Source organism: Heterodontus francisci, chromosome 33, assembly GCF_036365525.1.
Source record: "Heterodontus francisci isolate sHetFra1 chromosome 33, sHetFra1.hap1, whole genome shotgun sequence".
Classification (NCBI taxonomy): Eukaryota; Metazoa; Chordata; class Chondrichthyes; order Heterodontiformes; family Heterodontidae; genus Heterodontus; species Heterodontus francisci.
Genome location: NC_090403.1, coordinates 53223765 through 53229916, shown reverse-complemented (window position 1 = coordinate 53229916; position 6152 = coordinate 53223765). Strand labels below are relative to the sequence as shown.

Sequence of the window (6152 nt, the reverse complement as noted above, 5' to 3'; positions counted from 1 at the left end):
CCAACTTGAACATATATCGGCTGTTCATTCATCATCGCTGGATATAAACTTCGGAAGTCCCTCCCAAACAGCACTGTGGATGTACCTACACCATGTGGACTGCAGCGGTTCAAGACCACCAACTTCTCACGGGCAATCGGGGAAGACAATAAATGCAGGCTTTGCCAGCGACGCCAACATCACACAAATTATTTTTTTTCTGAATTCAGGAACTTGAATATTATCAGGCTGATTTTACAAACTGGCCTCGAAACCTTCAGGTTATGGATTTAAATCCCATCATAATAGTTTAGGAACTTCACCAGGAGACTGCATAGACTCAGCCTGTGCCTGATGATGACATGGCTCAGGTCAGGAGCTGTGCAAAGTGGAATTTCTTCCCTATGCTCCCATTGCTCTGTAGCACTGCACCTCCCCTTAACTAATGATCCATCCATCCCTTAAATAGCTGAAATCTTGCCTTCTGTAAGGCACGAATCCAGTCAGGTGGTGCAACCAGTATTAAAGCTTAATTCTTAGCATTAAAATTTGGTTACTATAAAATGGCAGCAGTGGAGCCCTTGGCTTGATCTGGCCACATGACGCCCTTAAAAGTCCAAAACCTTTATATATTTTGAAAACGCTGGAACATCTTTACCTCACATAAGCACAAAAGTGGGATTAATCAGTGAGAAGATTCCCCTCTTTCACTCTCAGCTCCTTCAATCTTGGATAAGGATGGCCTCCCATTCAATGAGGCGGACTCTTGTTTCAGATGCAATTGCGAATTTCTCTCACGCTCTGACGGGATTGAGCTGGACCGACAACAGCCTCTCAGTACTTGCACAAACACCTTGCGGAACTGCTTGGAGGTCACGTTGTAGAGAAAAGGGTTGATTGCTGAGCTGAGATAATAGAAAGTGTTGGTAACGGGTTGCATGGCCAGATAGGATCTGTAGTAATATTCTGTCCACTGGGTTTTGGATTGCACAGCTGTCATTATACGCCTCGCCTGGAATGGAAGCCAACAAATGGCCAAGACTGCAACGATACACCCTGTATAGAAAAGCAATATGTTGTAACAGGATAGTGTCGCCAAATCTAAGTGACTCTACTTGATGAAATTGTCTTTCTTGTGGGGATACAAACCAAAGAACAGCACAGTGGTGCAGATGTTTGGTGCTCTGATGGGCTGTCCCAATGTGTTGGACGGACAATATCTTTGGCACCTGAACCCTCACCCAGTGAGTTCCATGTCTTGAGAATTCCCTAGAGAGGTGACGAGGGAAGACCAGATGTTTTCCCACAGGAATGGAGGGAAGGTTGAAGACACAGTCATCCTGTACCTCACCTACACCTCCCAGTGGTCAGCGACGATGCATGGCTGACGTTGCAAATGCCCCAACTAGTGAGCTGCGTCAGGACGTCCACTTGGTGTCAGCAGCCTGCCTATTTTATATAGAGGAAGCTAGAGGCCAAGTGTTTCGTAAGACTAAGATTGAAGCCTTCAGGCACGGATTCCAGGGGCACTTTCACACCTTGCTGGTTTCTGGCACTAGACCAATCTCTACCAAGTATAACTTTAAAATGGTGGTTTAATTACATCCATATGCCCTGGTCCAACTAATTCCCACCCTCTAATTCCATTTAACCTGAACACTACACTCCCTTTGTGTAACACCATGGGAGATCAACTAGTGTATATAAAACCAGAGTTTTGACACCACTGTGTTAGCCAATCAGATGGAGGTGGGATGGGACTTACAGCAAACAGTATGTTTTACAGCCCATTTGCTCAACAGAGTCTGGTTAATCAGCAAACAGAGTCTATTTAAACAACAAACAACATCAAACAGAACTCATGATGCAACTACAGGACAGTCTCCCAATAAAAGCTGGATTATTTTTCCAGCAAAATGCAGTGAGTGGAGGCTAATTACATAATACAAATTACATGCAGAAAATCAATCCCAGTCACTTACAGCGGTGCAGTCCCTGGGTGTGACTGACGTGGGAAATTAACCAATCATCCCCATTACGGCCAAGAATAGTGCTGTCACTATATGCAGCCATATAAAAACATCCTTCTTCATGCTATCACAGTACTAGTAAACTCTAATCAATAGGTAGCACAGTATTGGTAAAACCTGCAAATTGTAGTTTCTCCAGAAGATGATGCTATTACCTCAAAAAGTGATGGGAATTCTTGATATTCTTTTATCTAGAGGTGGTCCTGTAACGTCTCTCAGACTGTTACCTAATCTAAGCAATGCCAAAGGGGCTTGACTAGTTATGAAAAAGGAACATATATTTACATAGTGCCTTTCACGTCCTCAGGATGTTCCAAAGTGCTTTACAGCCAACAAAGCACTTTTGAAGAGTAGTAATGTAGTCAATTTGCATGACAAGGTCCCACAAAAAGCAATGATAGAAATGACCAGATAATCTGTTTTAGTGATGTTGGTTGAGGGATAAATATTGGCCCTGCTCTTCTTTGAAATAGTGCTACAGGATCCTTTATGTCCACCTGAAAGGGCAGACAGGGCCTCAGTTTAATATCTCATCTGAAAGATGGGATATGACAGTGTAGCACTCCTCAGTTCTGCAGTGGGAGTGTCAGCCTAGTTGTTGTGCTCATGAACCCACAGCCTTCTGACTCAGGTGAGTGTGCTAGCAACTGTTATTAAAAGTCATACATAGTACCGATTTCCTTGACTTCTGTGAATATGATGTTTACATAAGGTGAGTGCTGCTACACTTTAACCATCACATTTTAGTCGTCACGCTTTAAATTACCCTCTGATTCACATGATCAGTGCTACAGGAGATCTCCTGTAATATATTAAAAAGTTTTGAGACTTTATCGCACGTTGAAAACATCCTGAAAGGTTACAACTTCCCTGGAACTCTGGCCAATTCTGGCCTCTTGTGCATAAACAATTACCATTGGAGGCCGTGCCTTCAGTTGCCTAAGATCTAAGCTCTGGAATATCCTCCCTAAACCTCTCTACCTCTCTCTCCTCCCATCACCCATCACCCCTGTGCTCACTGACCTACATTGGCTCCCAGCCCACCAAAGCCTAAAGTTTAAAATTCACTCTCTCCTCCAGCCCTACAATCCTCCGAGATCTCGGAACTTCTCCAATTCTGCCTCTTGAGCATCCCCAATTTTAATCATTCTACCACTGGCGGACATACCTTCAGCTGCCTGAGTTCTGCAATTCCCTTCCTAAATCTCTCTACCTCTCTCTCCTACTTTAAGCACTTGTTAAAACCTACCCTTTTGACCAAGCACCAGAGGGACTGCAGCAGTTCAAGAAGTCGGCTCACCACCACCTTCTCAAGTGCAATTTAGAGATACCCACATCCCATGAAATGAATTTTTAAAAAAGCCTTTGGCCATCTGTCCTAATATCTCCTTATGTGGCTCACTATCAAAGTGTGTCTGATAATGCTCCTGTGAAGTGCCTTGAAACATTTTACTATAATAAAGGCACTATATAAATGCAAGTTGTTGTTGTTAAACCAATTGCCACAATTGATTTCGTCTGATCGGCTCAAATTTCCAAGGGACTAATCAAATTATTTTCCTGCAAGTCTACTTCATTGACTCTCTTCACTTTTCTTACAATCTTCTGCTCTCTCTTCCTACTCACCTCGCGAAACACCCCAAGATTTCCAAACACGGATTGCAAATTCCTCGATGTAATACTCACCCAACATCACCACATTTTGCCTTCTTATCTCTTTAAACTTTGGCAGCACCTTCCCTGTGCAGTTTGCCCTTTTAAGTGCAATAGACACAGGTCGGGCTTTGAGGAGGGTTTTAATCATCTGTCTACAGGTAAAAGCCACCAGCAGGAGAACCAGAATGTAGAGAGAGAAGGAGATGTAAATAATCAGCTCGAAGATAACCTTCCTTCCAGAAACATTAGTGCAGATGTAGAGGGGTGGTCTGGTCTCCCCTCCAGACCTGAAAGGCTTCCAGGCGTCTTCAACACCAATTGCAAAAGCAACAGGCAGCCCTGCAATGGTAGCCATTGCCCAAACCAACCCAATTAGCTTCTTGGTCCTTGACGGTGCCATGACTTTCATCTGCATTGGATGGCAGATGGCCAGATAGCGCTCAAAACTAAATGTCAAGACATTGAATATGGATGCGTAGCTGCATATCTCCCAGAGCAAATAGAAACCTTTGCAGCCAACATTTCCGATTGGCCAGGGGTATGGGTACCAGATGATGCTGTACAATTCAATGGGAAGTCCTAGGGTCAAGATGAGGAGGTCGGAGCAGGCCATGCTGACCATGTGGTGGCTTAAACTCCTCTGTATGCGAGTTTTACTCTTCAAAATCCAAATGACCCAGACCACCAGGAGGTTCCCGATCATCCCAGAAATGAAGATGCTGCCGTAGACAACCGAGGTGGCAACTTTAGCCGCCGAGGTCATCAAAACGGAACCAGGGGTTCCATTGCCTGGGGTTGTCCACTGGCTCCCTTCCGTTGTGTTCATGATTCATTCAGTCTCTTCCAGCTGTTAGAAAATGAAAACCAAGCGAGGAAGCCCAATGGAGGGGCTGGTAATTTTTAAATTCCAGGTTGGATTAAATTCTTCACGAGCTCCAACTTTTAACATCCAGTTTGTCAGCCGCATGTTCTTTGTAATCTCCCGGACTGATCTTCTCCCCACTTCCTCTGTCCTCGAATTCAACAGTTCTCCTGTCTCAGGATAGTTTTGAGTCTGGTTGGTCAGGGTTAAACCAGGGTTAATCCCCGATCCCTCCCTCCACTTCCATCTCTCTAGATCTCATTCTCCGGCAGGATTCCCGTGTCCTATTGGTCTCTCGGAGAATCTCTCTCTCTTCCTCTTGGATCCCAAGCCAATCTCTTTGTCCCTCTATATCTGACCAGTGGATCTCTGTCCCTCCAGATCTCTCTCCTCGGGGATCTCTGCTCCAGCTCTCTCTCTCTCCCCCCGATCTCTCGGTCTCTCTGTGTCAGGCTCTGAATGTCTGTCCCTCCCTCCGACACTGTGACCCACCGTTCAGTTCGCCCTCCCCGGTACACCCGGAGCTGGGAGCCAGCCACCGGAGAGAGGCGTGTATGGAGGAAAGGAATTTGAAGGAGGCACTGACTGCTCCGTTGGGAGTTCCCAGTATTCCCAGATTTCCAGCATTTACCGTTCACTTTCCTTTTCAATCTTAAATGTTGAAAGTTAGAGATTCCCGTTAATGCTTATTTTTTGAGTTGTCGGATTTATTGGCACTTTAAATAATCGGTGTAAAAATATTGTCTCTCTGTGTTAACCGAGTATTCGCCCCTCTCTGTAGCTGTAAAGTTGAGTAAAAAGGGAAAGAGTTTCCGCTTGGTGGAGCAAATTCAATAGTAACATTGAAAAGAATTGCATCAATACTTAAAGGGAAGTATTTACAGGGCTATGGGGAAAGAGCAAGAGTGTGGAACTAATTGGGTAGCTCTACGATGGACCGAATGGTCTCCATGTGTGCTGAGCCATTGTCTGGTTCTATTTATATTCAGGAAGGCTCTTCAAATTGGACTAATTTTCTGAAGCACTCAGGCATTAGTACTGCAGTGAAGTTACTGTCACAAATTTGCCCTGCAGATGGAGTGCTGCAATGTCTGAGGTGCTGACTTTTCATCAGAGGTGATAATCGAGGCTCTCTATCGGCCAGATCCCTATGGCTTTATTGGGAAGAAGAGCAGAGGAGTTCTCCCTGGTGTCCTGGCTAATATTTATCCCACAATCAACGTCACAAAAGCAGGTTATCTGGTTATTACCACATTGCTGTGTGTGGGATCTTGCTGTGCACAAATTGGCTGCTGCATTTCCAACATTACAACAGTGACTACACTTCAAAAATACTTCATTGGCTGTAAAGAGCTTTGAGACCTCTGGTGGTCGTGAAAGGTGCTATTTAAATGAAAGTCTTTTTTCTTTTTCCAAAATGTAGGGTGCAGGTTTGTTATACCATTCTTGTCTCAGGGTGGTTTCCTCTCTGCAGGGATTCAGAAGTGACAGTATAACTTTTAATCTAGGTGTCCAGTCCATGAGACTCCCCCAGATTGTGGTTTCCATCCCTCATGCACTGAGTACAGTATAAATTCAGTGTAGTGTGAGGCCATATAGATTTCTTGGACACTTTAGTTATTTTT

The 6152-nt window shown here is 44.5% G+C and overlaps 1 pseudogene; it reads right to left on the bottom strand.

Annotated features, from left to right (window-relative positions):
* Positions 1 to 589: 589 nt before the first annotated feature.
* LOC137347960 (G-protein coupled receptor 39-like) lies at positions 590 to 4749 on the bottom strand (annotated as a pseudogene).
* Positions 4750 to 6152: the final 1403 nt, after the last annotated feature.